Here is a 17,925-nt window from a genome sequence, read left to right as displayed (position 1 = left end):
TATACCTTTTATGTATAAATGCATATAGACAAAGTCTGTCTCGGTGGAATTAAAGTAACAATCTGACTATGCATCTGACCAACAAAACTAACTTTTGTGTAGTTTTTCAGTCGAGGGTAAATTGAGCAATTCCATGCTACTGCCAGCAAGGCCGTGGTTGGTAAGCACAGCTGGGCTGTTTCTTGGTTCTGTCTGCTGTCCCCTTTCCAGCACAGTTCAGGGGATTTGCAGGAGAGGAGCGGTGCTCCGCGGTAGTGCCCAGCACAGTCTGTCTCGGCTGCCCGTGAGGCCGGGCGGGAGGCCGGTGTCCCCGCCTCACCCCGAGGGACACGGAGGAAGACTCTCCTCAGGAAAACTCTGCTACAGAGAGCCGTCCCTCCTCCCCTGTAACTTCCTTCCCAAGTGGCTGAACCCCACATTTTTGCCGGAGTCCTTCGTGCCCGTTCCCAACCAGCGGAGCCCACAGGAGCAGGGAAGGTTGCGGGCCACCGGGAGCTCCCGGGCCGCGCCGCCGAGAGGCGGGGAAATGGCGCGGCCGCCCAGAGCAGCAAATGGCGGCGCCGGGCGGGGCCGAGGGCCGCGGTAGCAGCCCGGGCCGAGCCGCGCCGCGCCGGCGGGGCCCAGCGGAAGGCAGGCGGCGCTTCTCGCAGGGAGCTCAGCCAGGCTCCGCCGCAGTGCCGCTGGAGGTGTTTAAGTCATGTCAGTGGTAGCGCGTCGCTGTTGTTTCAGCCTGTGTACTGGTGTTTGCCTAGAGACGAAGTACGCTGGCGAAGTGGAGTCATGGAGACACTCCAATCCCATCTGGACGCCTTGCCTGTGTCACCTGCCCCAGGTGATCTTGCCTTGGCAGGGGCTTGCGCTGGATGATCTCCAGAGGCCCCTCAACCCTAGACAATCTGCGGTTACTGGTGCAGCATCCCGCATCTTCCTAATGCCAAGCCTCTGCAAACCCGTCGGCATCGTGAGGCTGTATCTGGTATGAGCCCCCCGGGTTCCAGTTGTTAATTAAATGTAGATTTTTGGAGGCATATTTTATCTGAGACCCTCTCACACTTGGGGCTAACTGGAGCCTGAGGGAAAAAAAACCATTTTGATTCAAAGAAATTTCATCCCGTGTTTGACCTACAAAACACACGACAAATTCCGTGGCAGGAGCAGGGACATGCTGCAGTGTTTTCTGGGTTGAGTGGTTAATTTGGACAGTACTGTCGGTGTTCCTGCAACTTCATAGCAGGAGGAGGTGCAGGCCCCATCAGAGCAAACCTGTCCTTTTGGGACCTGCTCCTTTGAGGATGTTACCTGGCATCTCAGTTCATCTACAACAAGCAGATTTGTTGACATTATGGATGCACAGATGTTACAGCCTCTTTTGGTAATCCCGGTTCAGAAAAACTAAAAACTGGTGCTTGTTATCAGAAAGAGAAGAGTATTTGCTCACGTGTATATAAAAAAACTCCACCTGCATTTAGGAAATCTATCAAAAAGGGTCCTAAATTACTTTTTTTTTTTCCTTGCACTACATAATTTATTTTAAAGTATTTTGTCAGATCTACAGCAGTTCCAGGGCTTGAGCAATCTCATGAACGGAAATGAGCAAACAATTTGGTTGAGATTATTTATTTTTCCTGAATATGTTAATTTTATCATCTACTGTCTTTCATTCATTGGCGGCTGTTTTCTAAATAGTGCCTTATCCAACAAATACAGATGAGACTTCAGGATTTTTGTCCTAGATAGGCAGTCTGTTTGGGAGTTAGGAAATAAAATACCCGAACGTGCCAGTTCTCCTTACATTTGCTTGTTTGGGATCTTTTCAGTGTGTTGTTTTAAAACTGCAGCTCTGGGGTGAGTGTTCAAAAAAATGTCCAGTTGTGGAGTCCTTAGCTTTGCCGGATGGAAAAACAGTGATTTTGTGAACTAACACAGGATTTGCACTATTGCAAATACAAATAACTCATCATAACACATTAAAATGTACTGATTCTGTTTCGAAGGCAATTAAATTGCACTGGCAGATAATTGGTTTTTTTCACACTGCAGCCACATTACAATAAGCTGATCTATTAGCCCTTTGCTAAAAAAGATTTTTCTTTGGTTCCTGTAGGTTGAACTTCATGGAAGCATTTTCAGGACTTTACCACTGAGAAAAAGCTCTGGCGTGGGGCTGCCCCAAGTTCCCACTCCATGAGGTACTGACCCAAGGAAATGCAGAATTGAGACAACTGTAGTGCTTTATCTGGAGGAAGTACATGTGACAAAGATGCTTGTAAGTAGGCCTTCAGAAGTTGCTTTTTGTGGGAGAATTTGGGATTGTTGCCCTTTTTTGGGCCAGGTTATGCTGGGGTGGAAGAACACAACCAAGGACAGCACATTTTGAACCATACTGACAAGTGATGGGATTAGCTCCTCTACAGCTGGAACATCACACAATTTCTTCATGGCCAGTTGTAGCTCCACTGTTCTTCCAAAGCCCTGGAAACTGGGTGTGTTTGCTTCTCGTCCTGATATTTTCTGTGAGTTGGGAAATAAACAGCAACTTTTGAAGTTCTTGGCTAACACTAAGAAAATCTCCAGCATGGCTCTTCTGTGTGTTTGGAGGAAAATAGTCCCTCATGCATAGACAGCTCTCTCTTAGGACACTTGGCAAATATTATTTAGCTCAGCCTCTAACTTACTGTGAAGTACCTAAACAGCTTTTATTTTTCCTCTTTTTAAATTTTTTTCAGTGTTTTTCATGGTTAAACAGACTAAATAATCCTGCAAGCAGGCAGTGATGGAACTGAAAATACTGTCCAGTTTTCTGACTTTCTCTCCTGAAACCAAAGACTCTTCTTGTTGCAAGGAAGACAAGTTACCAAACTCCAAAATAGAAATCAGTGTATCACTTGCTTGAAATATGAGAGGACTATGCCTAGTGTGGGAAGTACAAGGTAATACTCACTTTCTTATGTTGGTAAAATAAACACCAATTTACTCAGTGCCCTGGGAAATTATTTGGAAACCACTAATATTTTCTAAGAAATTACACTTTTCATATAGTATCCAAGGCTTTTCATTGCTTGCAGCATTAGTGCATCATATGAGCGTCTCTTCTGGTTGTGAATTGGTATTTTAAGATGCAGAGAGAGTTAGAGATTATACCAGTCTAGATATCTGCAATGAAATCATTGAAAGTATGACTGTGCTAGTGGTAAATCTTGTTAGTGCTGCATGGAGACAGATCTGCTCTGTGCGGGGAGAATTACTGGGATACATTTTCTGCTGGTTGTCATGGGAATCAAATCCGTGCAGCTGTACAGCAGTGCGTTAATCTGTGCGTGCAGTGTAATCCAGTTTCCAAATTAGGTCGTCAGTTCTGAGCAGATTGATAACAGCTGGATTAAATGCTCTCCATTCACTCCACTGGAAATAGTGCCCAGAGTCCAGCCAATACATCTCTGATCTTCTCAGAAAGACACAGTGTTATACCATGGAGCAATTTCATGTTGTAATGGCAGTGCATGACTTGCCTCAGTGTCCCAAGCCCCATGTTTTTCAGGTGTTTATAATAAATAATTGTTCTCAGCCTAAATTATTATGTCATTTATGTTTTAGAGATTGTATCAGAAGTATAAGGACTCTTTAGTCCCTCATTAAGATAGTCTGATTATTACACTGTGCAGCAATGCGTGCTGATACTATCATGACATTTAAAGCTCCAATTGCAAAATAAGATTGTGTTTAATCTGGAAGCAACTTAGAAAACAAATTACCTGCCAGGCATTTGAGTAGTAGAGTGTGCTTGAAAACTTATCTGTCTTTGAACAAATCAGGACAACTACTACTGATGTGACCTGATCCCTCTTTTATTATTTTGCAATTACTATTTTTTTTTTGCAATTACTATGTTGTTCCTTCCACTGCATTTCCTGTAGCTTGCTGAAATGGACTTACGAAGTGCAGTGTTTGAGAAAGTTCTCACAGAGTCAAGATGAGCAGGCTCAGTTCATATGTGCAAGGTGGCCTCTTGGAGAGGCTGTGTTTGTGTAAAATGACAGGCCTGTCCTCTACAGCAGGCCTGTAGATAGGGCAGTTTAGTTTTTTGGACACCACAATTGAAAAAATCCATTATTCTTTGTCTCACAGGCGTTGATTGTACTGCCAGTCTTCTCTGCCCTGCCAGGCTGCCATGAATTGAGCTAATTGTGGGCTGAGAGGAGCAGCATGAAACTGGGCTCATAATTACAGAAGGAGAATGTAACCATGCTTCTTATTTTCAGTTTCATTTTTACACACAACAGAGTGGTGTAAATTTGGGGTTTTCTCATTAGTTATGGGTTCCACAGAATCCTCATTTAGGAGCTTGGTTTTCCAGAACTCAGGTTGAAGAGTCTGTTTCAGCTCATGCCCAAGACCAAAAATTATAGTGTAGGACTGAGCCTGGGGCTCTGCTCCTAAATAAAGTTCCACTTCTCTGCCCAAGCATGGCATAATTGCACTGAAGGAGAGCCGATCACTTAGTCGTGTTTCATTCCCAGTGGTACATTTCTGTTAGCATTTAATGGGGAAGTCTTGCTTTACTTGCCCTCAGCAGCGTGCAGGATTGTTTAAGATGCCAAAAAGCATGCCACGAGGAGCACGGGGATTTCAGTTTTCCAGGGATGTTTAGCATTGCACAGCTGCAGCACCACACTGAACACAGACATTGCAGACCTCTGTGCCTGCATGTGTTGTGTCCCTCTGCTTGGAAGGGAGCGCATTCAGCCTGGGCTTCCTTCACCTGTGCTGCTGCAGCGAGGGCAGAGGGCAGCTGTACTCTCATCATTAAGGGCTTGTGTTTGTAACTGGAACTGCATTTCTGCAGGTGTCACCCAGAGGCTGCAGGGGCTGCACCTGGAGAGATGCCCTGAGGCTGGGGGCATCCATGACAAGTTGAAAAATGCTCAGGTTCTGCAAGGATTATATTCTGAAAAAACATCAAAGGAAAGTAGTTCAGAAGTTGTATTAGTGCAAAGTGTCAGCTCTTTTGCAGGATATGAATGCCTAATTTTTATCTTAATTTGAAGTGTAATCAGCTCCGTTTGGAGATTTCTCTTGACAGTATTTCATTTGTAATTAAGATTGAAATAAAATACTTCTGAAAATCATTACTCCTGTAAAAAGTTGTCAATGTCTTTGTTCTTCTTCTTACTTGGGGTTTTGAGTTTTGGCTTTTTTATTTTTTTTTTTAATCTCTCATGTTTTTGTGTCCCAACCCCAACCCCCTTTTGGCTGCTCTATATCACTTGAAACAGCTGATAACCTTGCTAAGTAGAAAAAAATAAAATGCAAGTTTCCCTTAGTAATCAAATAGCAGGAGCATCAGTACAAACTGGGTTTGGCCTTTTTCCTAGATGTGGATTATATCATCCTCTTTGCTGGTCTTTGGTGACCCAGGATCCAATGACTGTTGAGAACATGTTTGGTAGAAAAATAAAAGGTTGAAGTTAAGAAATACCTGTAGCCTACACATGACATGAAAATATAGATGTTAAGCAAAGTATATTGAACATTTATGGAGATATATATTGGAATTGCTGAAGCTTCTGTACTTAGCAGAACAAACACATTGAAAGGCTTAATTCTTGCTAAATATCACATTACTTTATTCAGGTGTCTTCCACAGAGCTGTGCCTATAATCCTGATGTTGAAAAATTATTTCTTAACTTTCCTTCACATGAGGATGTGATAGTTGCATACATAACTTTTGTGTTTGTAAATTGCTACGTGGATCTGCATCACAGTCATTGAATTGCCTTCTCTCCAGCTTTCTAGAAATTTGCTTTAATGGTTTTCAATGCTTATATGATAGTTGAGCAGTGACAGAACATTGAAAGACTGAATCTGAATTCCTTCTTCTGGGCTCAGGACCGGGATTGAAATACACCACTAAGGTCTCTGTAAGTGTTCCAGTCATGAGACTGTTTTTGAGAAGCTCTTTTGATGTGGGTTCTGTTGGTTTTGTTTGTTTTGTTTAAAAGCATTCAGAACTTGTTTTATCCACATGTACCTGCTTCAGCTGGTGGACACTGAAATGACAGTTAGTTGCAATACAATTCCCCAGAAATTTTATCAGAAGTGCTTTGTGAAGTTTGGCAGCTTGGTCTCCACTAATCCTCCCAACAGTAAATATAGCATGGTGTGTGAAAGGGATTTCAGGGCTGTGAACAGGAGATGTCTGCCAAGGCCTCTGGAATTTTAAAGATTATTTGCACTCATGTTCTATGTACAATTTGTACAGTCAAGGTTTACATCTGCTACTATGATTTTCATCTGTGTAAGACATTCTGCTGATAGAGGGATTGACAAATGCATTTCAGTACAGAAGTGATACGAACATGCTCAGATGTGTGTTTTGTCTGATTATTGGACTGCAAACACTAGGTCATCCAGTGAAACCACTGAGGAAGGATGAAAAAATGCCTCTATTAACAGTATTTTTTCTGTGTTCCTTTAATTACTAAGTTAGAAGTCAGAATTAAAAGAAAGTCTTAATTACTTGGAAATAATCATTGCATGAAAACTCTGTTAGAATTGGAATTCCCATGTGGGCTGAAGGAAGGGAGCTCAGCCTCATCAAGCCATATAAGAAATTCCTGTATAAATGTTTTTTCATCTGATTCAGTAGTATTGCAAAACATTTAAAACTCAGAACTCTGTCTTACATTTAGTTCTGTAGTAAGAGCTTCCAGAATTATTAAATGTACTGTTAAAATTCCTTTACATGATGAGAAATTCCATTGTTGGTACTCAAATAGAAAATGTGAACAGATCCACTCTTCATCAGAAATGAGACTCCATTGTTTTCCTTGCATCCATCGGGCTAGCAGTTGTGGTCTAGCAATCTTCAAGGTTCAGTTTCACCTTTGTGGTCATCTGTGTGTGATTGTCTTGGGTGTACAGCAACAATTCACCGAAGCTGTTGGCTTAACTCCTTTACTGCTGTACAGTGAACTGTACATACAAGCAGTAATTTTTGTGCATTTTTTTGTTACAAAGGAAAAATACGTAAAACATCTTGAAGGAGTATTAGAAGTATCATTATCAGGAGTAAAAAGCAGGAACTGTGACACTGTCTAGAGTGAACAATAAGTCTATATGCATGTCTAATTTACTTTTCATGGACAAGAAGAAAGCACAGCAAGGAGTGGTTTTCTTTTTGCTTGGATTTTGATTGGCAGTGCACACACATGGTGTGTATGTTCAGTTCTGTGTCATGTCTATGAAAAATCATGAAATTCTATTTTTAAAGTGCAAGAGGAGCAGGATATAGGCTTGATACTGGTTCTGAATTGGGAGAGTGCTTTCAAATTAATGATTTTCTGGGTTTTGTGTTGAACAAATGACTCAACAGTGTTAAAGAATAGAATGGTAAATAACTGTATCTTTGTCTTTGGAGTGGTTAGGGGTGCCCCCTAAAAATGAGAGACACTGAGAGATATGAGAGAAATATATGATGTTCTTTGGCCCAGTTAACCAAATTATGCCAGGCCTGTGCTTTAGAGGGTATGAGAATAATCTCTTTTCAGTCCTGTTGAGCTCTGCATGGTGTCATCAGATTAAATGGTGTGATTAACTGGGTTAAGTACTAATTATATGAAGAGGATGCAAGAGATATGCATTTTCTTTCTTTTTCTCTGTCAGCTAGTGCTGTGGCACTGATAAATGCTTCTGCTGTGGAGAGACACGAGTAAATATTGTCAGTGAGTATTCAGAGACCTTTGGAGGAACCAGAAAAAGCAGTTAATCTTTAAGCTGCAAGCTTAAAATCTTGGTGCCAGCAGAGCAGTTCTAGCTCTGGTACATCACCAGGTAATATTATACCAGGACAGTATTGTGTCTACTTTGAGATGCTTGCTGGAGAATTTCCTCAAATACACCTCTTCAGAGCTGCTCATGAGTCTGCTCCCTGGGAGCTTGAAGACTCTTAATGGAACTTATTTACTAGATTGAGGATATAGGAGATCAAACAAATCCCTTTTACCTGAAAATACAGCCGTTACAACATTCATCTCTTTGCATGTCTTCATTTCCTGACCTGTTTCCTGCTATCACACTGTGGTGCTAAAATTATATAATGTCATTTGTAAAATGCTGTGAAGAGCAACAAGATTTTGGTCTTGATGCTGCAGTTCCTCATGATGCATTTTTTTAATAATCAGGAAGATGGAAGAGTGTCCTTTCTCTGGGAAAAAAATGTTGCCATTGTGAATTTGAGCTTGGGATGAGGTACCCAGCACATGAGCACTTTGCCTTTTACTGCCAGAGGCCTTGACTGTCATCCTGACAGCAGGTGACATCCTGCCCATCACCTGGCAAGTCAGGGTTTGTCCTGAGAGAATGGGACCTTCTGGATGGCCAGCTGCGCTTTTTTCAGATTTCAAGGCAATATAAGCATTTCTTGTTTTATCTTGCTGGCCTCCTGGTGTTAACCTGCTGGATTTGGAAAAAACAGAACAGACTGTTCCTCTCTGTCTCTTGTTCCTATTGTCCTCTGTTCGCAAAAGCTGTCCTAGAAACCTTAGCAGGTCTTATAACTTTATGTTGTTAAATGCGCAATCACTTGAACCACTAGTTAAGTACTAGTTAAGACACTCTGTGTGCCTTTAGTAGTATACAAAAGCATCATTATGGTTTGAAAGCCTTTTTTTTTCTCAATATGTTTGCCTGATGGCAAATAATTTCACATACATACCACTTAAACAGCAGTTTCATTCTTAAGTGTCTTAACAAACTCCCACTCAATAGATTTTATAGTTTAATTACAATGATAAATGGAAAAAATTTAGTTGTGCTCAAGCAACTCGCATCACTAAAGTAGTATAGACTCTTATAATATTTTGACTCTATCAATTTTTTTTTTCTCTTTTCTTTCTCTTTTCTCTTAAACACTAGTTGTGAACTAATTCAACTGATTGATTTCCTCTTGTCCTTTCCCCTCCACTTCACAAAGTAAAATGAAACTAGAGTTTTTTCCTTTGCATTGAGTTCTGCAGCACTCAGGCAGCTGCTTTTTCTAGAGCCGATAGAAGGCTGCTGGAAAGGGGTGTAGCATTAAGCAAATCCAGGAGAAATTAGTCAGAGAATGAAATGCTAGCAGCATTACCTTGTTGTCTATTTAAAAATAGATTGCTATTTCAGAATTTTGGTCTAATAGAAATAGCTTATAAAGTTGTCTGCATATCTCTAGTCTCAGATACATTTCTGGATTCTAATCTGAAATTCTCCTGCAGATTTCTTTAAGGAAAAGATTGAGGAAAGGTGAGAAACTAGAGTCTCTTACCTACAGACTTTTAAATAAACTTAGGATTTTGGATTGTGTTACGTGTGCGGTGGTTGTCCACAGAACTGTGTCATGGGAGTGGATGCTTGCAGGGAAGATTATAGCTGAAAGATATTCTAAAATTTGCTTATTTGCTGTACTTCTGTATATATTGGCTTTCTGCTTCCTTAGTGAATCTATGCTCCCTGAAAGCATGGAATGTAATTAGTATCTGTGTAATACCATAGAGTTATATGTAATGATAGAGTTACTTGTCATAGCATGGACTTATTCCTAATTTCCATTTTTGCAGATTTGTCAAAATCTCTTCCCTAAACTTCAACATTGAGTGTGTTACTCATTACCATTTTAACAAAGTATCAACTGTTACTATCTTTTTTACTCAGATTTGCTCTGTTTTTTCTAAGGAAACGTAGTTCACATAACCCTTCATTCTCACAGTAATAATAGTAGTAAGAGCATTATTATTATTATTATTATTATTATTATTATTATTAGTCTGACTTCCAGGACACATACTCAACAAATGTCTATAAGATTAGCTAATGAAATTAAATGCTAGCAAAATTTATTAACATTAATATTCATTGAATTCAGGAAAGTTTTTGCTGTTTAAATGTGATATGAAAAGTAGCATGGGTTTTAGGGATTTGAGATATAGCAGCTTTTTCACATAACTGTCTTTCAGTGGATCAGTAGTAAGGTCTGTATTGCTTGGAGCTCTGCAGTGTTCCTCTTCTGTAGTTTCCCAGGCTATTGGTCTGTGCCTGCCCTCAAATACTGTGTGCTCTGCTGATCCTCTCAGCAGGAGAGATCCGTTGCCTAAATGTGCTGGCAGCTTCCTCAACACACACGGCTGCACTTGGAAATTCAGTTTGAGACAGCATTATGAATTTTTCACTGCTCCAAAACCAGGTCAGTTAAAAAGGAAAAAAAATAAGGCTTGTAAAGGAAGCCTAGGATTTAAGATGCATGTGAAGCATTAAGCTGCAATACTGAAGTTGAAGTCTCAAGAGTAAAATCTAGAGTTGTGCTTCACCTTGTTTGGGTTAATATCCCTCACTTAGGATGTGCACCACACTGATGAAACCGATAGAACATTTCTATCCGCAGTGGGCTGTCTTGAGTGTTTTTTGCTGCCTTTGTACTGTTTCTCTAGATCCCAGTTTCAAAAATACCTATTCTGTTCTCAATCCAGTGGAAGAGGAATCTTTAGTGGGAGAGATGTCTTTGATATAGAGGTTAGTGACTTACGACCTGTAGGATGTCAAATAAGATCAGATTTCTTCCTGCTAAGCTCCTTGCTGCATCTTGAAGATTTGCTATGCATTAACCATTTTCCAGAGGTTAATCAAAGCTTCAGCAGCACTAGGGGAATGAGCTTGTGCTTATTCCCCTGCTCTGTGGCTCTGTGCCTGCAAGGCTTGAGGAGGTCACATGGATGGCAAACCTGGTAGCAGTGCACTGCAAAGGTTTTTCAGCATGTGGTACCCAAACAGAGTTCCAGAGGTGGGAGCTGGTGTGAAGGGCATGTGGTCTGCATGGGAAGGGGACCCCTTCAGTCTGAGAAGGTGGCACACACTCTTACATTACCAGAGGAATATGTCAGGGACTGTTTTCCATTTCCGTGTTGTTTTCTGGTGTATTCTACATATTTCCAGTCTAATGGTCAGTGAGATGAGAAATGCAAATACCTGTCTTTCTACCTAGATTTTTTTTTTCTCTAAAAGCTCAAGAAATTCTCAAAGCTGCAGTCACTTCAGGACATTTAAAATGGGTGAGGACAGAGAAGTTGCAACAACACTTTCAGGGGATAATTCTTCAACATTTTTAAAACATTTTTAAGACTTAAAAAAGTCTTCATGATGCTGCTCTCCTGACACTTTTATGTGGGTATTATATTACTGCATCTGTGTCTTCTGTTAGTGAGGAATGTAATTACTGTAATGCACTGTTTTCTTAATATTGATTCAGGGTAAATCTCAGATGTCTTAGAGATTACTCTGAAAAATTGGAAGCTCCAATCAGTATAAAGTATATTCTGGAGTGCAGTGCAGGATTTAAAATTTTCAAGTAGGTCCCTGGAGAATTATACCAACTGCTTATCTTCTGCCCAATTACATTGAAAAATTACCTTAAAATGCTTAACCCTTTCTTACTCAGTACTTTTGAGTAGTGCATATAAAGTGATGCAACTAAATTTGATTACCTTGTAAGAGGTAACTAGAGTTGTTTCTATTTGCTAAGTCCCAACTACTAAGTGGGGGTAGTGAAGGAAAACTGTGATAGACAATATGAACCAGAAAATGTTCTGTTGCCCTTGTATGGGAGCACAGTTTCAGTTTCTCTTCCTTGAAAATGACAGGGTGAGTTTATTGTAGGCTGTCTTCTTAGCATTGCATATCTGCCTAAATATGCAATCATTTTCTTGATGTGAGTGAAGACTGATTTCTTCAGTGATTTGAGCAGTACTCTAAGTATTGCCTGTTTCTTACTTCTTGGACTGTAGCTCGCTTTATCTAGAGAATTTATTTTATTTTCACCGAAAAAGGAGTCAAACTAATATTTAGACAAATAACCAAGTTAGATGTAATTTTTTTCTGTTACTTAAAAGGCTAGTAAAGACTGTTGCATCTCTGTTGACTCAGAAACACATGCTTAATGGAAATTTATTTTATCTTGGAAGAACAATTCTGAGGCAAATTGATGTCATTTGCATTATACCTCAAAGAAGGAAATAAAATAGACTGGCCAGGCTAAAGTTTTGAAAGGGTAAATTTAATTTCAAACAGTCAGACTTCAAATTAATCCCTCCCATGTATTTCAAAGACCTGGGAAATCAATGGGTTCTACTAATAAATTTTTTTGTCTTTGTTTTTAATGCTATTTTCTGCACCATTCAAAGACTAATTAATTTTAATTCTCTTTCTAGCTGTTTTATCAGCAGTGCTGTGAAAGGATGAAAGGAGTTGCCCCCCTGCACCCCCCCGCCCTGATTTTAGTTTCTAGTTCACAAGTCTTAATGTACCTGCTTAGTATGGTTTGTGTTATGTTGATTTTCTTTTCCATATGCCCTGTACACTGCAGACAGTGGATTTGATGTGAGACTCCAGCAGCTGGGCTGCACCCAGCGTGTGTTGGCAGGGTTGTGTAAGCTCTGGCTGCTGAGGGCTCTGTGCAGCCTTCCCTCTTCTGCCAAGAGCTTATTCCAGCCTGTTGGCAGGTGAGCCCCGGGGCCGTGGGCAGGTGGGTCTGTGCTGCACCCTGACACCCGTGTCACATGAAGCGCCTGTCAGTGGCCCTGCAGGACTCCTGAGCTGCTGCTGCTGCCACGCAGGCGTGGGCAGCCCCACAGGGTCAGCGAGTGCTTGTGCTGGCCCTGCCTAGGGTCCCACTGAGTATTTTTTTTTATTATTTATATTTTTAAATTTTTATTTATTTATATTGCTGTAGCAATCCTGGACTCAGGAGGGTTAGCTTGTTGAAGATCATGGAGAGATCTTTTAGAGGTGGACCACAAAACAGGGCACACCAGTATTTTTTTTCTCTATTTCTCATCTCTGGTCTTGGCAAGAAGGAAGTTAGACTAAATAAATGTGGGATGTTGCTTAGATCTACAGTTTTGTGCTACAGTGACCTTGCTGAATAGTGCTCAGTCAGCACATCTGGCAAGGGGCTGGTCAGGTAAAAGCCTTGAGAGATCGTGTTCCATCAGTTTCCAAGGAATTGAGTTTGTCTTTAGGGGTCCATCCCAGAATGACTGTTGGGTCAGTCCAAAAGATGAAGGTTTCATCTTTCCACAGAGGTTTTGGGACACTTGAGTAAGCATCCACCTGTATTCTGCTTCAGTATGAAGGGCTCAGGCTTGTTAAACTTTTAAATAGGCTGCAGAGTTCCCTGTCTTTTGCTCCAAGTTACAATTGTAGAATTAAGTTGCTGGTTAGAGTTAGTGTGTTCCAGTGTAGAGGGGGGGATTTTTGGCTGTTTTTTTCCTTTTTATACCAGAATTTCTTGGGTTTTTGTTTTTGTTTTTTCCTTTTTTTTCTGATAACAGTGTATAGAACAGGCACTTCATTGTGAGGAAGGAGTGTGTACAGATAACTGTTGTTATCTCTTCCTGCTTCCCTTGGTGCTGTGTTAGTGAGGTTTCACACAGAAGCCTTGAAAGTGTTTATGTTCCATTTCAGCCAGGGCTGCTGCATATGTGAATGTTTCCTGTGTGGGAAAACAATGCCAAGTCTTAGGCTAAGTACAGTAGGATCATTTCTATTGGTAAAGACCCTTAAGATGATCGAGCCAATGTGTCCTGGCTTGACAGTGCAATGAAGTGCTCCCCATGCCCCTGCTCCAGCTTGGATTTACCCATAGTCTGTAGTGCCTTAGGGCTGTGCCTGCTTCAAGTGGAGCCGTATCTGTGAGTCACAGCCTCCTCAGGGCTATACCTGCTGCAGCATAGATTCATTCAGGCACAGTCCTTTGAAGTACACCTGCTCCAGTATGGCCTGCATGGGCCATAATCCCTCTCCAGAGGTGTACCTGGCACAGTCACAACCACAGCCACAGCTGCTCTGAGAGGTGCCACCATGCTCCCAGCATCCACAGGTCACAGTCCCTTCACTCGAGTTCACCCTGCAGCCGCAGCCTGTCCAGCGCAGCACACGGAGCTGGCAGTGATGCCCTGGCTGTGGCTGTTATCAAAGCACTCCCAGGCACAGCAGGAAGCTGATAAGAATGATGTTCTTCATGTCTGGTTTTCATCAAACAATAAGGGGCAAACTGAATGCTGTGCCATCTAACAGTAGTAGTTATGGGATGCATGGAAATGGGTGGCGTGTGGGCCTGGGCAGAGAGAGCAGGGAGATTCTGGAGGTTCTCCATGGTCAGTGCCCTGTTAGTATTTTCTCCTACATGAGCTGTGTTCAGCCTGTAACCATGCTGTATTTTGTATTTTGAATAGTTGGGGTTTGGGGGGGGTTTTAAACAATTAATGTGAAGAAGTTCTGCAGTGTATTTTATATACTCATTCTGTTTTCTGGCAATCACAGAAATAAGACTGAGAGTGCTTCTCGTGTAAATCAAAAACTCTGCTCAAGACAAACCTTGAACAAATGTTGACTTCCATTGGCCACAGCCATGCACTCAATATTACTTGAACATAAGCACAGAATCTGAGCTGTTACTTTTGCTGTGCTGTCTGTCTGCAGAGCAGCGCTTTTGTGTCACCTGTGGTCTGTGCTACAGATATTGCAGGACTGTTCTGCTGGCCTCTAATCTTTTGTAAAAGATAGGTCTTCTATACAGAGGAGTATACTAAGTTTTTGGTGTTTTCTTGCAACAGTTGAACATTCAAAGCTGTGACTAAAAAAATGGGCTTGATATTTTTCTAGCAGATGAGTTAAAAAAAAAAAAATCCCTGCTATTTTAAATCAGTTTTGATCCAAAGCTGGTGCATATAATCTACTAAGCAGGAGACATGATTTTCTTCAAGGGAATTTAAAAAAATTTGACTAATCCCCTACCCTAGGGAAATACCTTAAAAATCCCCATCTCCTCAGACTAGACAGCAGAGAGGCTGAAAAGGGAACTCTAGTGAATGAGTCGCAATATCCAGTGACATCCTCATTAAAAACACCTGGTATTGTGACAGTTTGAGTGGAGTGGGAGCAGACCTTCCAGTGTAACTTCCTTCACATTCACTCTAATAGGAACTGCAGCAGTTTAAGCACTCCAAGTTGAGTGGATTTTTGCCTCTGAAAGACAGATTTAATGAGAGAGACCAATTTGCCAAACACAGTGCTATCAGAGAGCTCTGCTCTAGCTGCTTCTGTGCTTTCATGTGCTCCATTCTAAGCTTCTTAAAACCAGGTCACTTTTTATCTATCTGTCAAAATGGGATTTTAGGAACCAAATTCTCTATACCAAATGATCTCTTTCTTGGTTTAATTCTTTTTGTCCTCATTCTGAATGTCCTTAGAGTTGTGATGTGGTGTTTAAACTGAGTCTGCAGGTGAAACCTGAGGGTACTCAGCACTTCATAGAATAGGAGGAGAATGCCAGTTTAAGAAACAAGGCTAAACAACATCAGTGTTAGGTCTTAAAGGATTGATACATTCATTCACTGTCTTGTAATGCTTTTTATACTGGTTTGCTTTTGGCTTTGGTTTTCTTTTCATTGCTTATTTTATTTTTTAAAGTGATTGTTTGGTCAGATAAATTTTTGTGAAGTTCTTCTCACTGGTCAGCCAGACTGGAGAAAAAAAAAAAAAAATCATTGGTCTTTCATTGTGTTTGGATCACTCCTGATTTCCTTATTTTTCCCTTCTCTCTTAGAATTATTTTCTTTTACAGTGTCCTTTTGTATGATATTAGGACAGATTTTGCTGGGTTTGATTACAGGAAGGAATGTAGGCCATAAATAGATGGTATATATACTGCTAACACCAGGAATACTGAAATAGCTCATCTCAGAAGACAGGGAAAACCTAGCCAGCTGGCCAAGTGCCAGGAGGTTGCAGGGTTGACAGTTACATGTCAAGCCTGAAAGGGAGATTAATGATAGGCAGTGCTCTGAAAAACAGCATGTTGAGCCCCAGGAGAAATTCTGCAGGAGCAAATTCAGGAAGAGCCATGTGCTGATGCCTCAGTGCAGTTTTGCCTTTCTCTTGACTCCTCTGTCCCCACAAGGTTGTGGCATTACCGTGTGGTTTGTCTCTGTGATCCACATGGACTGGGCTAGCTGCCTCCTGTGCCTTAATGAATGTATTCAGGAGGGGCTTGTCTACACAAGTCTGTTTGAAGGAAACCCTTCTTGTTGCACAGTCAGCCTTTTCTGTTCAGCCAGTTAACTGCAAGGACACTGATAATTTTTACAGAAGATGGTGGTAGTTCTGTGTTTCTTCTTTTGCAGGAGCAGAATTGTCCATACCTGCCACTCGGAAGGTTATAGCCACAAGTTACAGCTATTCTTTGGTGGTGAGGATGTCACCACCCAACTAAAGAAACTTGATTAAATAATACAGTTTGCACATGGCGTGCCTGACACTGCTCATGGAGGTTTCCAGACTTTTTGCATGGACAACCTGTGGTGCTGTTCTCAAGATCAAAGGGCAGAATGGGGTCAGAATTCTGCCTTTGAATTTCTGTGGCACTGTACAGCAGACAAGTGGCTTCCAAAAGCCCTGCTCTGTTAGAGTGTCACCCACTGTTAAAACTGTGAAATACAGTCAAGTTTCATATAAAGAGTTTTTTATTACCTATAATACTTTTACAACTGTGATGTGAAACAGGTTAAAGCAGAAAACCTGTGGGTCAGAATTCTGACACTCCTGAAAGAAATTGTCCTTTTCCCAAATGGAGGAAAAACAGAGTGTAAGGTGTGGGGTTTGGGTTTTTCAGTTTGCGTGGGGATGGGGTGTCCTTCCACATAGATTTTTTTCTTCCAAGGTATAAAATAATAAAATTAGGTGGAATATTTGGTGCTAAGAAAGAGTGGTTTGGTGGGAGAATACTGAAGGATTTTCTTATTTGTCACTTGGTCTCTTCCCTAATAACAGTATCAGGATTTCACCATTAGCTGTATGCATACATACAGTGTTTGTCAGGGGTTTCACTCTATTTAGCTCCAGAGAATAATACAATTATGTATTTATTATTTTTAGTTTCTGTCAACAATGAAAAGGGCTCTTTTCTTCAAACATGAGTAAGCCAAAAAGAGTTAACAAAGGCATTATGGAAGTAGTAAATTCTCCCTCTGTTCCAGTTACAAACTGCATCAGCCATTAAGTTTGCAGCACACACAGTAAAAAGTGTCCCTGGTTCAGAGAAGTGATAGAGTCACACAGACTCTGAGGAAAAGCCAGGCTTTCTGCCTCACCCTGGAGCAAGTTTGTCTGCCTGCAACGTGGCTGCAGCACAGAGAGGTAAAGTGATTTCAAAATTTCTTCAATGTGTCTCAAGGCAGGGAGCAGTGTCCCAGAGCCTGGGTCAGTCACTTTGGCCTCTCTGTAGGAGCAGATGAGTGCCTCTGTGCCACTCAAGTTCCCATTTAATGAAACCATCACCAGCTGCATTTTCTTTGCATTTAGGTTGTGTCTCTGACCTCTCTTCTGCTTGCTTACAAAGGAGATTGTGGGGTTTAGAGGGCAGCTCCACCTGGCAAATGCCACATGCCCTCTGCTAGTGTGGCACCTTAGGTGACTGTCTAGCTAAGCTTCAGGCAGTGAGTTACTAGTCTGATTCACTCCCCCTCAATCTGGTGCATCTGTCCTGGCAGTCGGGTGTCTCCCGTGTCCATCAGTCGGGTGTGCTGCAGGCTGGGAGCAGGGGAGGTGAGTGCTGCCACTGCCTGAGCTGTCTCAGCTCTCGTGCCCAGCTCACCACCCTCAGGCATGCAGCTGCAGGATCAGCACTTGCTGATCAACTCCTGGCTTTCAAGGTTAAAAGAGAAAGGTAAAAAAGAAAAAATTGGTGTGCTGTTTTAAAGGTAAGTGGTTGCTTGTGTATTTAGGGTAAGTACTTCTGTGTCTGTGCTGCCAGAGTTAAACTGGTGAAATGGTACGGGTCATGCTGTCATTCAGTGAAGCTGTTATGTAAAGGTTTTAATTACTTTCTTCATCTGTCTGCT

The 17,925-nt window shown here is 41.5% G+C and overlaps 1 protein-coding gene across 3 annotated transcripts in view; it reads left to right on the top strand.

Moving 5' to 3' along the window:
• Window positions 1–155: 155 nt before the first annotated feature.
• Window positions 156–17,925, top strand: part of NIM1K (NIM1 serine/threonine protein kinase) — a 29,229-nt gene continuing 11,459 nt past the window's right edge. Inside the window, exons 1-2 of one of the 3 annotated variants that reach the window (XM_077172223.1) lie at window positions 156–976; window positions 2,105–2,266. The gene's annotated coding sequence lies outside the window, so the exon portion shown is untranslated. Of the gene's footprint in view, window positions 977–2,104; window positions 2,267–16,485; window positions 17,222–17,313; window positions 17,785–17,925 lie in introns of those variants that run through there. The other 2 variants (XM_077172222.1, XM_077172221.1) reach the window with 2 other exon arrangements.

The sequence above is a fragment of the Agelaius phoeniceus genome, chromosome Z (genome assembly GCF_051311805.1).
Source record: "Agelaius phoeniceus isolate bAgePho1 chromosome Z, bAgePho1.hap1, whole genome shotgun sequence".
Lineage (NCBI taxonomy): Eukaryota > Metazoa > Chordata > Aves > Passeriformes > Icteridae > Agelaius > Agelaius phoeniceus.
The sequence above is the reverse complement of the archived record's forward strand: the minus strand, read 5'-3'. Positions and strand labels throughout refer to the sequence as shown.